The 17,149-nt window shown below is 51.5% G+C and overlaps 1 protein-coding gene across 4 annotated transcripts in view; it reads left to right on the top strand.

The window, feature by feature from the left end:
* The first annotated feature begins 13,548 nt into the window (after positions 1-13,548).
* ZBTB16 (zinc finger and BTB domain containing 16) overlaps positions 13,549-17,149 on the top strand; it is a 184,376-nt gene continuing 180,775 nt past the window's right edge. Inside the window, exon 1 of one of the 4 annotated variants that reach the window (XM_032427947.1) lies at positions 13,549-13,570. The gene's annotated coding sequence lies outside the window, so the exon portion shown is untranslated. Of the gene's footprint in view, positions 13,571-14,509; positions 14,835-14,984; positions 15,199-16,654; positions 17,094-17,149 lie in introns of those variants that run through there. The other 3 variants (XM_032427943.1, XM_032427944.1, XM_032427945.1) reach the window with 3 other exon arrangements.

The following is a 17,149-nucleotide window of genomic DNA, read 5'->3' on the forward strand; positions in this document are numbered from 1 at the left end:
TGGCTGTGAAGTTAGCATTAAGTACTAAAGGTAGCCTGCCCCACATATGCCCCATTAGTGAGAGAAGGTCGGGAGGGAGCCCTGGGAGGCCCTGGCTAGCTGGCTTCTTAGGTCCCAACCCTCTGCCTAGCAGTGACCTCCTAGTTCTGGCTACCCTTCTGGGGCACCAGTGATGAGCTGGTTCATAGCAGCTTTGCTCCAACTCTTGAGCGGTCCTGAGCATGGGTGACCTTGCAGTTAGACTTTAAAGGGTACATGATTCTGGCCCAGACAGACAGGCAAGGATACGTTGGACAGAAGGCACAGCCTGTCCAAAGCCATGGAAGCATGACAAGGTTCATGAGGCAGAATGGTGCCAATTTGTAAAGGTCTTAAAGGCCATGCCAAGGAGTTCAGGTCTCTCTCTCTTTTTTTTTAATGTATACCATGAGAAGAGCCACTGAAGGGTTTTCAGTTAGAAGAGTGATGGATCTGTCCTTTTGAAAAATAATTTCAGTTGCCTTTGGGAGGAGAGGTTGCCAAGAAGCGGAAGGAAGGAAGAAATGAAGGGAAAGAAGGAAGGAAGGAAGCAAGCAAGCAAGCAAAGTGAGCTAAATCCTCCCCAAGGTAAGTCTACCCTGTAATTGTTTTGATGATATTTCTAGACAAAGAAGTATCCTATGACACAATAGAAAAGAACAGAAAACTTGCAGAAAGCTCCAATGAGCCGGGCCAGGACTAGGCTGAGCAAGCATGGTGCGTAGGGTGTAGAATTTTCAAGGCATCACTCTTAGAATCATGCACATGCCCCGAGGGTGAGGCCTCCTTCAGCTTGGCCCCACTGACCAGCTCGTGGGGGCAGTCAGCTGTGATCTCTCACAGGGGAGGCAGCAAACCTGGGCTCATTCGTGCAACGTTTAAATGCAAAAGCAAGTGGGCCCGCTGCGGGGCGGATCTGGACCCAAGTCCTGACTCTACCCTTGATGATCTCGGTCAAGGTGGTTTCCTCGTTCCTAAAATGGAGAAATGGTAGTGGGTACAGCGCTGTACAAATTCCAGGCATTGTCACCCATGGCTGGCACACTCTTACAGATCTCGTGCCGGAGGGGGACATTCCTTTTAGAAGCAAGAGCCTGTGGAAGGACAGACTCCTCTCACCTCCTTAGTTGTTAACAGTTTGGGCCTAAATCCTTCATTCTCAGGAACATGCTGCCCTGTTTGTTAAAAAAGTCTTCCTGGAGAGAGAGAGGGGGGAAAAAACAGCCTATTTCTTGTTTTGTTCTTTCAACTCTTGGAACAAATATTTATTAGGCTATAGGAGGGGAGCAAGCGTTGTCCCGGTGCTTTTGGTACACCAACCTGCAGGGAAGAGCCCAGCCCTCTCTACCCTCAGGAAGCTTACTTTAAGTAAAGGGAGCTCTGGGGAGGCTCCAGGGAGGGGAGCCAGGAAATAAACGAGCAGTCACATAAACAAAGGAAACAATTTCCGCTGGGCTGGTAAGAAGTGCTACGAAAACAATAAAGCAGGGCAGAGGGCCTGAGGGGGTAGGAGGCAGCTCCAGATCAGGCCTGGCTGTAGTAGGGAGGATTTCTCTAGGAAAGTGCTGTTTGTTAAGATCTTAACATGGAAACAAGTGTATTGGGTGATAGGAGGAGAGATTGGCATGGGGGGGAGGGGGCAGACATCAAGTGCAAAGGTCCTGAGGTGGGAAGTAGCAAACTTTAGTTAGAGTATCTGCTTCGAGTGGGGTGTACAGAGTTTGGGCATGATTTCTTTAAACAAGGGAGGAATAAATATGTCTCTGGCCCTGATTCAAAGTAGCATATCTGTATTTGTATCTGCATCTAATTCTCCATCCCCCTCTCTGTACCAAGAATGCCTTATTTGGGTCACAGCTAAACACTCCTGCAACTACAGCTACCCTGCCCCCCCCACCCCTTCCTCTATGACCTAGCCATGGCTTCACCACTGATATTTCCTTTCCTTTCTAGAACCACTGAGAGCCATCACTGACAGAAGCACCTTACCATTTCCTGCCCAGGCCAAAGCCCAGCTTGCCCTTCCCCCACCTTGCCTGCTCCTGTGTGGAGGTAGGAGGCTCCCCAACACCTGGCTCCCCTCGTCCTGGGACTCCAAGCTATGATAAAGAGGGATCTCTTCCCACATTATACCTTCCCTCAATCAGAAGGTGCTGGTATCTAATTTCAGTGTATCTGATAGAGCTCACAGAGTAGTACAGAATTTCATAACTAGAGTTGCCTTGGCGAGAACGAGCGTACCACAAGGCGCCTGAGGCCCCAAGGAGGGGAAGTAACTTGCTCAAGGTCAGAGAGTAAATTAGGGAGGGGTCTTAGGGCTCTTCTCAAAGAACAGGGCAAACACTTTAAGATGGTCGGAGACATTTCCCATATAATATTTCCATTTTTACAGAGGAGAACACTGAAGCACAGAGAGGTTAAGTGACTCACCCAGGATTGCACAGGAAGTGTTTGGCAGAGGTGGCCTTGGATCCAAGTCTTCTAACTGAAATTCCAGTGTTCTTACAATTTCACCATGCGCTCTCCAATCTGCCTAACAACAACAACAACAACAACAAAAAGTAAACATTCCAGAACATTCCAAAGAGATGTGGAGGGAGAAATGAAATTACCATCCTCCATGATCACTTTTTTTCTTGTTACTGAAGGCACTCAATACACAGTAAATGCAATAGAAGGAAAATTCTCTTTCTGGGAAAATGGGATATTAAGTCTTTGAAGAGACTTTCCACACAGTCAAACACTGGTGCAGTTTATTTGAGTGCTTTCCCTTGCAAGAAAATCCCCTCGGAAGACTGGGAGCTCCTACAGAACGGAGCTTTCACAAACCAGAGACATCCATGTCTTGCAGTAGACTCTGCAGTCACTGTGTAGACTTTCCTGCTCTTCACCAAATTTCTCTTCCCGGTAATATTCTTGGTGTTTTAATTTTAGACATGGGTGAGGGAGTGGGAGAGAACTTTGTTTTAAAACTTGAAGTCTGACATACATAGCACTAGAATCATATTTGATCTTAACTTATTTGTTCCTTTGACACAGAGTAGAAGAGATGGCTTTACAAAGAAAAGGATGGGCAAGGTATGGACCTCCACTCTGATCCCGATGACCACCTTCCTCAGAGGGAATAGCTCTCTGCTTCTGTAAGCATGGGGTACAAGCAGGGGGTGCCCAGAAAAGGGGCAGCTTGGGGAATCCGATAGACCTAAGTTTGTGTCCCAGCTCTGCTCCTAACAAGTGGGATCATGGCCAAGTCCATTAACTTCTTTGAGCTTACAGAGATCTCAAGCTCAAGTTAAGAAATCTGCCAAATTTTATATCACTATTACATGACAGATCTGGGTTTGACACCCATGTTTGTCTAACTCCAAAGCCAAGATGGCAGGGTACCCGGCTTCTTCATAGGATTATCACGGTTACTAACCCCCGGAGGAACACACTCAGGGATTGTGCCTGTAGGAATCAGGCCTATGAAGTACCAGGATCAATTTCAAACCAGTATGTCAGAATGAAGACAGGCACGTGTGTGCACGCACGTGTGTAAGTATATATATATATATATGTATACCCATGCACATGTATGTAAAGAGGGATAACACATCTCCAAATGTATAGGACATGCTTCAAACTGGCCACAAGGGGAAAGCTGATAGACTTGTTACAACTCTGTTGCTATTATTGCTAGCTTATGAGCCACAGGAGAATCTCAGCCTCATGTTCTCCAATCCTACCAGTTTTGACCTCAAATTTTATTATCCAGCTTCATCACCCCCTTGAGCTTGTTTTGAAAATCAAATCTTTCCCCTATGGGCAAAATAGGCCTTGACTGAAGACTTTGCAAACATTCACGCTATGTGCTTTGCAGGTAGTTTCACAAGATTTCCAAGAATGACTGAAATACATCAACAACACCCTCAGGATGGCCCCCAGAGAGCTCTGGCCCCAAGTCCTGGCTCCAAGGGGCCTCTGGATTTGGGAGCATTGTACTGCCCCTCTGTTCTGCTTCCTGCCTTGTAAAATGGTGAGATCGGATTAGATGATGTTTAAAAGTCCCTTTCGGTTTTGAGTCTATCAGGCACTTTGAAGCGGGCAACCCTTTTTGGTTGTCTCAGCTCTAGTATGCTTACCAGAAAGTTAACCACCCTGCTTTGTCGTCTAACGTATGCGAGCGGCCACAGTGCCTGGGGTCTTCGTTTGGCAATGAATGCAGCATCTCCTCCAGCCTATCTATCCACTTGTCATTATTAACCCACTGCCTCCATTCTTCCCTTCAACTTGGAGGCCACGGGCATGAAAGGAAGACATTGGAATGCACCATCCATCTCCTTACAACCAACGTGTTCAAGGGCCTTTACTTCTTTCCAGGACTCAGGCTCACTTCTCATGATTCCTGCCGTGTGACTCGAGCTCTGTGAATATCTTTCCCTAAATTCTGTCACTATGAAGGGTGTCCCTTGGTAAAGCTTTTCCCCACCTTTTCCTCTACTGCTTCCCCAGTGGGTTAAGCTGAAAAATCACTTTTTCCTCCTCGTTTGTGGGAGATTGTGAAGAAACTCAAGCCACAGGGGAAGTCTGTTCCAGACTTACACTCTTGCCCCCAAGCAAGTTGGGAAGGGGGTCTCAGTGTTCAATCCCCAAGAAATAGAACCCCACCCCCGGGACTTCTAACAGCCTGGTGGTTAGATTTGAGAGTGTGGGCATGGGCTGCCCCCTCTTCTTCAGTGCGTGGTCAAAGGAAGGTTGCTTTATCTCTCTGTCTCAGTTTCTCCAGCTGTAAAATGGGAATAACATCAGTACCCACTTCGTGGAGTTATCTGGAAGAGCAAATGGCCAGTGCCCTCGAGTATGTCCTCAATACCTGTCCATGGTGGGATTGCCCCATAAGCAGGATCAGTGCAGGGCATGGCAAAAATAAATTGGAGGGCATGACTGAAACTTTAAGCCTATCAAATCAATATTCATTCTACATATACTACAGAGTTTCTCATCCTGTTGGCAGGGGCCTTTCTAAGAGACTGGGAGAAGGAGCGTAACAAGATCAGAGGAAATGGGGAGGTCAGATTTGGGCTTCTTTGATTACTTTGTTATCTTTGATCCCAAGCAGGTTCTGTGTGTGTTCTCTGGGGGGGGGGGGGGGGGGGGGGGGGGGGGGGCGGGGTGTGTGTGCCTGTCAGCTCAAGAGCCTTCCCCCTTGTCTCCCCACTTTTATTTTGGAAAATAAGGAAGTAATAACACAATACCCCCCCACCACCACCACCACTACCACCTGCACTTCCTGATTCCAGCCTTGCTTATTAGACTCACCTTCTGAGGGCAGAATTCGTTTTGCTTTGTCTGCCCACTTCAGCCAGTGTTAGACTACAGGTACCCTTGGATTGTGGAGTTTTAACAAAGAAGCAATATAAACACCCCAAGGTGGGGGATGGGGGCTCTTTTCTTCCCAGAGATTTTGCAGAAACCAAAGTGTGGAGCAAAGCAAAACAAGCTGCCCACATTCAGGGAATACTATCTCTGCCAATTTGGATGAATCCACAAGGGAGAGGTTTCTTTAAGGAAAGGGAAAGAAATATGAGATGGAAGCGAGAAAGCAGGGAGAGCTGTGGATCTGGGATAGAGTGAACTTACTGAACACTTTCTCGGAGCCCCGCAGCTCTCTGTGACTCGTGGTCCCCAGTATAATTATGATCCTCGTGAACCAGCTAGCAACTAGGAGGTGGCCGCTGTCCCTGCAACTTGCAGCTGGATAGCTTAGCATCTGCCTAATAAATATTTGGCAAAGGGGAAAAAAAATCATAGGCAAATTACTTCTGAGTATCAAGGCACCCAGCTTTCTGCAACTTTTCCAGGTTTTGCATAAACCCCCTTCCGGTCCCCAGCCTGACGGAGCAGAGGACACCCAACACTTCCCACGCGGTCCCCAGCACGAGGGATCCCTCACCCCAGGTGGGGGCGCTGGAGCCTCCTTGCAGGGCCAGAGTGAACACACGCGTGTGGACTGGGCAGAGGCGGGTGGGTGGGAGTTTGCAGTCGCCCACCCGCCTCACCCCGGGCTTCTCCGCAGACCCCGTGGTCTTGTGCGCGTCATCCTAAAGGTTAATAATAATCACAACAGGCAGCCCATCATTGCCTCCCTGTCTGGCTGAGAGGTTTACAACTTAAACTCATGGCAGAGGGAGAAATTGGCTCAATCACTTGGAGTAATGGTACATGGAGAGCCAGTTGGGCATGACTGCTATTTAACTCAGGGAAAACAGGCCGCCGTGTCTAAGGTATGTACACACTAATAAACACGTCATGCTACAGGGGGAAATTAACACCACCCCCCCTGCACTCCCCACCTTGCTCCCTGTTGGCCTGTTTGCCTCACCCCTACCCAAGAAACAGGGCAAGACCAAGAGAAGAGGGCCACGGACAGATGCACACAGCTACGGTTATGTCAATACTCACAGGTCACTGCTCCGTCTTTAAAGTGATTTAAAGTTTATCTATCACAGACTTTACCCCAGATATTTCTCAGAAGGCATTTTGGAGGGGGAGGGTGGAAAGAAAGATGACCTGACATCATCACTAGGAATAGCCAGCATTTTCAGATCTTCCTTTCGTGGTGGGCCAGGCACCCCTTGGGCATCTTCCTGGCTGCTCTGGTGAGGTGGGGACCCCTATCATCCCCGTTTACAAGTGAGGACACTGCAACTCAAGGAGTCTAAGTGACTGACCCAAGATCACCCGGGACCCGAGAGGTGGGAGGTGGTATTTGAACACAGACTCAGGAGAGTAAATCAGAGCCCACACTCTCAGCCTTTATGCTGCCCTGGGTATTTACGGGACGGAGGGGGACGTTGAGGGTGACCTCCTTGGCCTGCCCGTTGTCTCTACACTCCTGCTTTTATTCCTCAAGGTCCCGGGTAGGTGCACATTACGATGCCTTCCTATCAGCCCTTGCCCAGCAGTCATGCTGCTTTCTACCACAAACAAGAACTTTCACCATGTGCCAAGTGTGGCAGACACAGAAATAAACCCACAACCACCCTCGCTCCCACAGAGCACACATAGTACGTCTAGCGGACGAGGCAGTTAAAGAAAAATAGGTTCATGGCGGAAAAGGATGAACTGTAAACTGTCAGGATCTTTCCTAGTTTTCCCCTTGGCCCTGTCCACACAAGATGCTCCAGTCTCCAGATGTACCTGCCTTCGGGGTTAGCCTTAGGGCTCTTCTTCTCCCAGGCCCGAATCCCAGCTCAGGTGCTGTGGCCCCTGCTGCTTCTGACAGATGGAACAAGGGGTATTAATTAAGGTCATGCTGGCTACTGTCATAAACAAACTCCGAAAGAGCTGAAGACTAGGGCTGCCTGATGCAGAAAAAAAAGATACTAAGTTTGAAGTTCAGATAATTTTCTTAGTATAACTATGTGCTGTACGATATTTGGGATATACATATACTAAGAATTATTCCTCATTTATCTGAAATTCACATGTAACTGGGGGCCTGTTTTTTATTTGGCAACCCTGCTCAAGACATGGACGGTTTATTTCTTGTTTCTGTAAGTTCACAGTGGGTGTGAACTTATAGAACTTATAGAACCTCTTAGGAGACAGGTGGTTCCCCTACAAGTTGTGATTCAGGGACCCAGGCTCCTTCCAGCTTGGTTCTGCCACTTTCCTCACTCAGCTTCCCAGGTGTCTATATCCTCATGGGGTCAGGTGGCAGGAAGGGACAGGGCGCAGAGGATTCTGTGCGGGAGAGTTTTATGGGCCACTCCTGGAAGTGGCACTTCTCCCAATCCATTCGTTGGCTAGAACTCAATCGCATGGCCTGGACCTACCAGCAAGGTAAGAAGAAACAGGTAAGCCGGTGTGTGCTCAGACCGATATTTGGAGCACAGCTAGCTACTCTCTGCTAACTATCCGTACTTGCGCCTCATGCGTGTCTCGTATACTCATGCTGGCTTCAGTAAGCAGCCTTCCAGTCGCCGGTGTCCCTAGCTGGAGACTGGACGCTGTCCTCTCAGCCCTGGGGACTGGCTAGCTAACGGCTCTCCAGGACTGGGAGATGGAGGCCATTGTGGGAGTAACAAGAAGTGTGATTCAAATCAATTCATTTTAATCCAATGCAATTTAATACATATTTACTAATGCTCCTAGAATATTGAGACAAGCTTGGTTCTAGGCCCCTGAAGGAGATAGAAATTGAAACAGAACCCAGGGGAGGGGGGTGGGAGGATGGGTTAGCCTGGTGATGGGTATTGAGGAGGGCACGTTCTGCATGGAGCACTGGGTGTTATGCACAAACAATGAATCATGGAACACTATATCTAAAACTAATGATGTAATGTATGGGGATTAACATAACAATGAAAAAAATTTAAAAAAAAAAAGAAAAAAGAAACAGAACCCAGTGATGCCCTCAAGGAGCTGCATGCAATTACATTCAACAGCTATCTTCAACTCTTATCTATATCCCATTGATTTTTTTCAAAGGTTGGTGAAAAACCCATAGCTACAAAGAATTCTGCCCTAGATGCTAGGATACAGGATGGTCCCTCCTCTCCCAAATTCCTAAAACACTTGGTGTCTCTATCCACTCATTCATTCCTGCATGCATGCACGTATGCATTCATTCAATTAGTTCATTCACGGAAATTCAACAAGCAGAGGTCTGTTCTGTTTGACAGTGCACTGGGCTCTGTAGGTTGGGAGTGGGAGCACCAAGTTGAACAAGATTGAGACCTTGCCTTCTGGAAACTCACAGTGCAGGGAGTGGTCAGAATGCACATAACTCGGCTACAAGGCAGACGGTGGTAAATACTACGATAAATATTCCAACAGCGCTATGGGACTTGGTGAGGAGGGAGAAATTAATTCTGACTGGGGGTGGGGTGGGGTGGACAAGGTGACATCAAGATCCAACAGTGACTTCCCAAAGAGACACAGGAACCTGTCCTAGCAAGGGAGGCTGAGTCAAAGCATCTGGCTCCCAACTCACAACAGCCTTTGCCCCCAGGGCACCCCCAGTCTCCCACCCACTCAGCCCTCAGAGAACAAGGCAATGAGCTTTCCTCAAAGAAGAACTCCAAGGCGGTCTTTCATTTTATCTTCAAGATTCATATGAATTTTGAATTCCACTCCACAGGATACCAACATTTGTTTTGCTATAATAATTTTCATATAATTGGCTTAAATGACCTGTCATTGAGTAAAACCATTTCATCTCGTGGCCCGTGCACCCCTGACACACCACTTGTATTTGCAGAGTACCTTCTCCAGAAATTCAGCTTCTGAGACAGCAAGTTCAGGTGTCCCGTGTCTTTTCTCCTTGTCAGGATTAATGAAATATTCCACTTCCAGATCTCCGAGACTGGTCATAGTGAACAGACAACACACAGGAATCACAGAGGCCGGCATCAGCTGAACGCGGGACGTTTCATGCACTTCTCTCACATCGGGGGAGAAAGAGAAAGAATAACGCACCTTGGACAGGAGCTGTGTTTCTGGACCATGATGCTTCCAAGGAGCGTGACCCTCTCTCCCTGCACGCCCTGAGCAGAACTAGAGCCTTCTGTTAGAGAACAGCTCCCGCAGATTGAAATCTATACCATTAAACACTGCGAAAATTTAAACAGTTGGCTACTTCACGTTAAACAGCATAAGAAAATGTGGCATGCTTCCCCTCTCCCTGGCCTCCCCACGATGAAACACCAAAGTGTTAAAAAAAAAAAAGGCCCAGTGTGTGATGAGGACTTGGGGGTTAATTTTCAGCACGGTGCCAGGGCATTTAGCTGTGGGACTCTCATTACTTGTACTGGGAACCCTGCTGCTTCATTTCGCGCAATACTGTATGGAAACCGCACCCTTGCATGGCTGCACAATTTTAGTTTTGAAATTGAGGCTGTCTTTCTCAGAGCAAAGCAGATTTTTAAAAACACCAAACTGCTCAGTGTTAGCCTGGGGCCTGTGTGTTTGTGCTTATGTGTATGGGGTGGGGGATGTCTTTCTCCCAAGTGCAGGTGCCCCTTTCAAAGACAGCAACATTAAAACGTGATGCCCAATGGCTAATAGCAGTGGTTACTATGCCTCATCTTAAAGCTTCGTCAGGAACCCCATAAAACTAGCACATGGTTGGTGACACCCAGTGAAACCTTGTGCTTCTGCCTTAGTAACCTGAACCCTGCTGCCTGTCATTAAGGGACCTCTCTTATTAGACATCTCTTTTTTAAATAGCTGCCATCATCTGGTCCCAGTGTACATTAAATCCCATTATAATTATAAACACACTTCCCCATAACATCCGTTGCAGATTTCATCCACCCTGCCTACCCCCTCAGGGCATCTTTGCGCTAATAACAACTCAGATTTGCTATTTGAGTTGACAACATTAAGGTCCCAACACCATTTGCAATATGCTGGGGGAAGAGAGAGAAGAGAAAAAGCTTTCTCTTTCTCAATCATGAAGATCTTGGGGTCACAGTGACCCAAGACCCCAGGAGCTAAAAAAAAAAAAAAATAACCCCTCTTCTTTCCCCTTTGAGAAGTCACTCTCTGCCCAACAGACAGGAAGGGTGTGCTTAGCACCTGGAGGCCAAGGCTGCTAGCCAGGACTCCACTAGGAAAACAGATGACAATTATTAATCAGAGAGGCCATCTTCTTATTTGGTTTTCTGCCCTTCAACTAACCGGAATCCACATGTCACCTGATTATTTCCCTCTTCTGTTCTTTTTGGAGGGGGCATCTAAAAAAGTGACATGAAAGGATTAAAATAATTAAGAAAAAAAGAAGAAAAAGACGGACCAGAGAAAGCCATCCACTTATGCAGGGAGGAGAAATTTGATTTTGGTTAGTTTTTGACGTCATTTGCATCTACCTAGTAAATATCTGCAATTATGACCTTGAAGCCTTGTAAGGTCCTTTGCCTCCAGGAAAGGCCAGAGTAGGTCTGCAGTATCTTCCCCCAAGAGTCCCCAGAGGGGCAGAGAGCTGAGGGTGACTGTGACAGCCTGGTATATCTTCCAGTGGCAACTTGGAGTTCTCAATTGCTGAGGAGACTTTTTCCATTCAGGGGCTTCACTGTCTGCATCCCTCTGTGAAAAGGCTTTATTCCCGACTCATCTCAAGGTTTTAGTATGCAAAGTAGCTGCTTCTCCCCCAGAGGTAGGAGTCCTTGATTTATTTATCATGATAGGAAAGTCTACCTTAAAATTTTACAACTATTTTCCAGCTGAGGAGTCGGAACAAAATGAGTTGCAACATTTCATTAACACTCAATCAGAATACAGAATACTCAAAACACCACTGCAGCCTTCTTCCTGGGCATCTGTTTGGTTGAAGTTTTATTGTAATTCAAAACTCCCTCCTCAACTTGTGCCTGTGATTTTGAAGAAGGAGGGAAGGTGACCTAAGCCTGTTTACCTGGTGGCCCCATTCAGTGGGGACCGGCTTGGTCCTCAGCTTGCCTGGCTGCTGGTAGCTCTCCCCCTCAGTGGAGTAAGAGGAGGAGGAAAATCAAAAGCCCTTGTTTTCCTTGTTCTATCTTGCTAGAGGCTGTCCCATCTAGAAGTGAAGATCATGAGCTCTGCAGCCCGAATGGTCTGATTTAAAGCCTCAGCTCTGCGGCCTTGGGTAAGGCGCTTAACCTCTCAGTTTTCTCATCTGAGAAATGGGGGAAATGATAGCATCTGCCTGACTGGGTTGTAACAAGGATTAAATAACACAAGATAGGTAATGTGTTGAGACTCATGGTCAGTGCTCAGAATGAGTTCTTATTCCCACTGTCTCCTGCCTGTAAGATCCCTTAGACCTGACATAGCCCCCTCCTCCACAAACTCTGAAAGGCTGCTACCCGTGGAAAGGATGTGAATAAAGGAGGAGATGAGGGAATAAGAAGATTTACCGTGGAATTCTATTCAAAGGTCAATTCATCTATTCCCGTCTTTAGCATGATCTGGTAAGACTGAGGTCTCTCCTATTTTTAGACCTGTCTGAACTGATGTCCCAGTTTCCCTTACCATATCCTTCAAGTAAAAAAACAAAACAAAACAACAAACTACAAATACATGAAATCAGAGAGAGAGCGTTTTCTCCTGTAATTTTCCATCCTGCTTGTCTTTAGGTGCCGCCATATGAAATCTCTGAACTGGGGATTCTCATCAGCCTTCAGGGGACCCAAGGACATAGCTCTGGCTATAAACGGTGCCAGTTTTGGTGGGGGAGCTGCTGCTGCTTTATCTGGGCCCAATAAACCTTATCAAACTGCTGTGCAGCCCGCCTTCAGCGCTAAGTGGAAATGCTTGGAGCCCAATTCTGGCTCTCAGCCCACAGCCTCGCCTGCCTTCCTCCTTTTTGTTACCTTCTCCACCTCTTAAATTCAGGCATTAATCTCTCTTTAACACTTACTAACAAGGGCTGGGCTTTTTTAATGGGCAGAGTTTATGAAGCAGGGGAGATTTTCACATCGAGTGAATATGGCATGGAGTGGGTGGGGGGAGTCTAGGGCCATGGAGGGATTGTTCTTGCTCTCCCATTGTTTCCAAGGCTTCTCTCTTTCTCTGATTTGAGGATTAATAGGAGATTAGGATCAAGGGTTAACTGTGTGCTTCTCCTGCCACTGCACTTAGGAGGGGCTGGTAGGTGGATGTGGATGGCAAGGCGGCAACCTTCCTTAGGCACCGTCTCTGGGCAGAGGCTCAACAAGTTCAAAGATCGTTCCTTCTCCTTCCCTGGTGAGGCACTAGGAAGGTCTTTCTTCTCTTCTTACATCCCTCTCCTCATGCTCTCCTTGCAGACCAGTGCTTTCTGAACTTCCTTTAAATGCTTTTCCTCTTGCAGATAGTGTAGACCTTAGCTAGAAAAACAGCCCATAACCGGGATCGCTCTTTATTGTTAATCAAAATGAATACCTAGGGACCAGGCTTTTCTGGGGATCGGTTAGGTGCTGTTGTATTCAGGACAATCCGAGGGTAATTGACTTGCTTCCCTTCCAAGTGTGTTTCTCTGCTCTCTTCTCCTCTCCTCTGACTCCTGCAGGGCTGAGCCCTTTTTCCCTGCTAGGAGACCGGAGCATGCTTACGAGGACGGAATTGCCTGTCCTTGGGACTGTTCCCCCTTAGCCGTTCTTCGGAGCCTGAGCACTTTGCACTGCGGCCTTCAGTGGCCCAGAGGCAGATTTTTGCATCTAGTTGGTGTCTGCCACCTTCCATGACCCTACAGTTCTTGGGGCCTGACTCTAGGTCTGGGGCAGCACTGGAGACAAGCATCGGAATGTGATTGTATGTGAGTCCTGTGCAAACCTTTGACCCGCCAGTGTGTCAGGGACAGAGTGTGGGGACTCAGGTCTCCCTGACTGAACAGCCCTGCGATGCTAAGACTGTAGGACTTCCCGGGCTGACTGTCCAGAGACCCAGGGAGGGCGCTCTCCACCACCGACCTCACCCCAGCGATCCCGGACCTTAGCCAGCCGCCAAGGCCGGTGCTCATCAGAGAGCTTCCTACCTCTGGCCCCCCTACCTTCGCTAAGCTCCGGGGAAAGGGGGGAGAAGGGGACTCTCCGCCGCCAGCGGAAGGGTAGGTTTCTTCTGGTTACTCTACCCCGAGGTTAGTGATCTCAGCTCCACTCTCTACAGAGGAGCGGCCAGCGGAGAAAAGGAGGCTCTTTGGGGGGCTCTGGAGCTTTTTCAAGCGTTCACTCGCTCCCTGAAGGCTTTGCGCTGAGCAGGACGAGGTTCTCAGAAACTGTCTCCAACCAGGTTCCCTGGCCGGGGTGGGGGAGGGGGGGCGGGGGGTGTGTGTGTGGTGTCAAAGCCCAGGGGATGCTCCAGACTGAGAGGAATAAAAGTTCCTCTCTCGACCTCGCCTCCGGGGATCCCCACAGCTAAAATGAGGAAGGGATCTCCCTTCGACGACTCATCCCCGCGGATCCTCTGGCACTAGGCTCCCCAGGGCCTGCGAAATGCGCGCCCCTGGAGACTTCTCGCAATCCGGATGCCCAACACCTGGAGGCATTAGAAGGCCTGGGCTTGGGCTAAGAAAGGGACCTTCTGCAACCGATGTCGGGGTACAGGGGATGCAGCCCCGAGCCCGGAGAAAAGTGAAAGGCGAGATGACACACACAGAATCGGGGCAAACACTGGAGCCGGGGACGAAACTCCGCGCCCGGGGCAGCAGGGAAAAAGAAAACCCGTGTCCAAAGGAAATAAAAAACCTGGGGTTGAAGGTAGGGGCTGCTCCTCGCCCCTCACCTCCATTGCCCCCACTGAGGGTTCCGAGTCCCTGGCCCCGCTCTCCGCGAGCTCCTTCTCCTTTCCCCTCCGCTGGGCGGGTGAGCGGCGGCCGCCGGCGCCCCAGCAGCAGCTAGATGTCAGGCGAAGCCCGGAGCGCGGCGCGCGGGGAAGGGAGGGGAGGGGAGGGGAGGCGGCGGAGGGGAGGGGTGGGGTGGGGAGCGCGCGCGGGCTCGGCCAGTACGGGGGTGGGGGTGGGCGGGCTGAGCCTGGGGACGGCGCGGGAGGGGGGGAGGAAGGGGGGCAGCTGTGGGCAGCGAGCCGGGCTCGGCCGCCAGCACTAAAGATGGAGAGGCGCCGGGGCCTCGCAGGGGAGGGGGCTCGGCGTTGACGTGGGACGCGGCGGAGGCGCCGCAGCCGGTGGTGATTTGCTAACCTCGCAGCAGAGAGGAGTTGAGGGCGATGAGAGCGGGTACTGCGAACTGCCGGGCGATGCCGCCGCTGCCGCCGTGATACCGAGAGCAACAGTTCCCAGCCAACACCCCTCCCCGACACAGGCACACACCCCCAAGAGGCACGCACACCCACCCCCAGCGCCCGGCTCGGCAGCGGTGAGTAGGGGGCCGGGGAGGGGCGCACCGCTCAGCCGCAGGCGCGCGCCGGGGCGCCGGGGGGCTGGAGAGGTCCGAGGGGCGCGCTCCCTTCGGCCACTCGGCCGCCGGGCTTGTGCCTTATTTTATTCGGCGTGTTCCCTTCCTGCTGCGGCAGCCGTCGCCACCGCCGGTTGGGGTCGGCTAGAAGGGGAGCCCCGGCTGTCAGCTTGGGCGCAGCTGCCTCCCCAAGCCTTCCGCTCTAGGGCACGGTCGGGGTGAGAGGTGGGGGGCAGAGCGGTGTGCGGGGGCTGCAGGCGCGAGCGGAGGGTCGGGGAACCGGAGGCTTTGTACCACCAGGGGCCGGAGGAGGAGCCGGGAGTCGGTGGGTGCTCATATGTATGCGGACCGGTGCGCGGGCGCGATAGGGTTGTGGTTTATTTGTGTTTATTCGCCGGCCGGCGGGGAAGCCAGAATCCGAGGATCCGAGGAGTGAGGATCTGGGGGCGGAGGGGAGCAGGACTCGGATTCACTTGGGTTTGCTTTCTCTTTGAAAAACGTGGTGGGCTCTTTTTTTCCTGATTGGACTTGACCCCCCACCCGTTTTGGGGGGAAGGGCGGCCGTGGCGGAGCTCCGGAGGGTCTCCCGGGCTCCGGGCCCTCCTCGGCTCTCGGCGGGACCGGCCGTGGCGCGGGAGCTCGCTGTGCGCTCCGGGCCGCGCTCGGTGGGTGCCCCGGCTCTGCACCTGATGCGTTCGGGATGCGTTTCCCAACCTGGCGCGCCGGCAGCTCGCTCGCACAGCCCCTCGAACGCTCCCGCACGCGCTCGAAATGCGCACCATCTCGCCGGCCCGCGGACCCACCGGAACGCACAGACGCGCGGTGCGGCGATTCACCCGCCCGCTCCCCGGGACGCTCGCAACGCGCCCCGGCCCGGCACCCTGCCCGTCGCTGCCGGGGGTCACGGCCCCGGGTCGGGGAGGGAGGGCCGGCAGCTCCCTTCTCGCTTTTCCTTCCACAACTCGCTGTCGGGCTTTTGTGCTGCCCCTGCGCCGCGGGGCGGGTCCGCCTCCTCGCGCTCTCGCCCAGGCGTCCAGCCTGCCCCGACTCTCGTCTTTCGGCCGGGTCTCTTTCGCTTTCCCTCTTCCCTGACCCGGCTCCTCTTCTCTCTGCCGTCTGGCTCCCCGGGAAAAGTTGCTTCCCTAAGTTTGCTGAAGTCGCTTCCAAGTCTCCGTGGGGGTGGCTTGGACTGGGGGCGAGTGAGAGCAAGATCGATCCCCGGAGCTCGAGCGGGTGAGCGCCGGCGTCCCCCCCACCCCCCCACCGGATCCCGGGCGCGGAGCCGTGGGTGGAGGTCGGCTGCCCGAGAGCACCCTGATTTCCCGCAGGACCCAGGGCGCTTGCTTTTGGGAAGGAATTCGAGTGGCCCAGCTTCCATTCTCTCGATGGCCCCTCCTCGTTCTCCGAAGCCCCTGGGTCTGAAGGAAAGCGCACCCACGGTGGCAAGGCGCGGATGAGTGGCAGTTCCACTCTTGACAGCCTTAGTCCCCACCCCAGGGTGGGCAGCAAAAGTGTCTTGACTAGTCGTCCTGTTAACCCTTCCTGCGTGAGATCTGTGGCTCTGGAGCCAATAGAGCTCCTTTTGGGGGCGGAGGCAAGCGGTGTTCCCAGAGCCAGGGAGAGCCTGTGTTCTGCTGTGTTTCCAGTTCATTTCACTGCAGCGTTGGCCACAGCAAGGCAGAGGCGAGGCGGGCGGGGGGGGGGGGGGGGGGCGGCGGCTGGGGCTGGGTGATGTCTTCCTAACACTTTAAACCGGTTAGGGAGTCCCAGAGCCCTCAAACAGCGCTTTGGGAGAGGCCTTTGTCTCCCAGCCTGTTCTCTCTTCATACTGGTTTTAACACACACACTAGATGCCGGTGCCAGAACCACATCCGGTGCCTCCAAGCCATGTCCGGCACCAGTTGCTGCTGGTGGGCACAGGACCTCGGAGCCTCCGGGGCACGCTTAGAGTTCATGTACTTAGCATGGGCACTGCTGGCCAGAGGGGTGCATATTTCCTATGATCTCTTTCTCTCTAGGTCTTTTGTGACTTATTCTGCATCTTACAGATCCTCTTGCCCACTGGGCACTTGTGGGCAGGAGGCAGGTGTGGCATCTCCGAGAAGTATTTGCACACGTGTTAACTCTCCTTCTGGCTGCTGCGTGCACACACATGTCCATGCACACGCAGTCCAGATTTCCGATTGCATGTGCAGTAGCTCTGAGGCACCTAGCGTGGAAGTAAGCCAAACTAGTGTGAGGGTTATGCGTGTGTGTTTCCGTTGGTGCCTAAGGCG

Source organism: Phoca vitulina, unplaced genomic scaffold (genome assembly GCF_004348235.1).
Source record: "Phoca vitulina isolate PV1807 unplaced genomic scaffold, GSC_HSeal_1.0 scaffold38, whole genome shotgun sequence".
Lineage (NCBI taxonomy): Eukaryota > Metazoa > Chordata > Mammalia > Carnivora > Phocidae > Phoca > Phoca vitulina.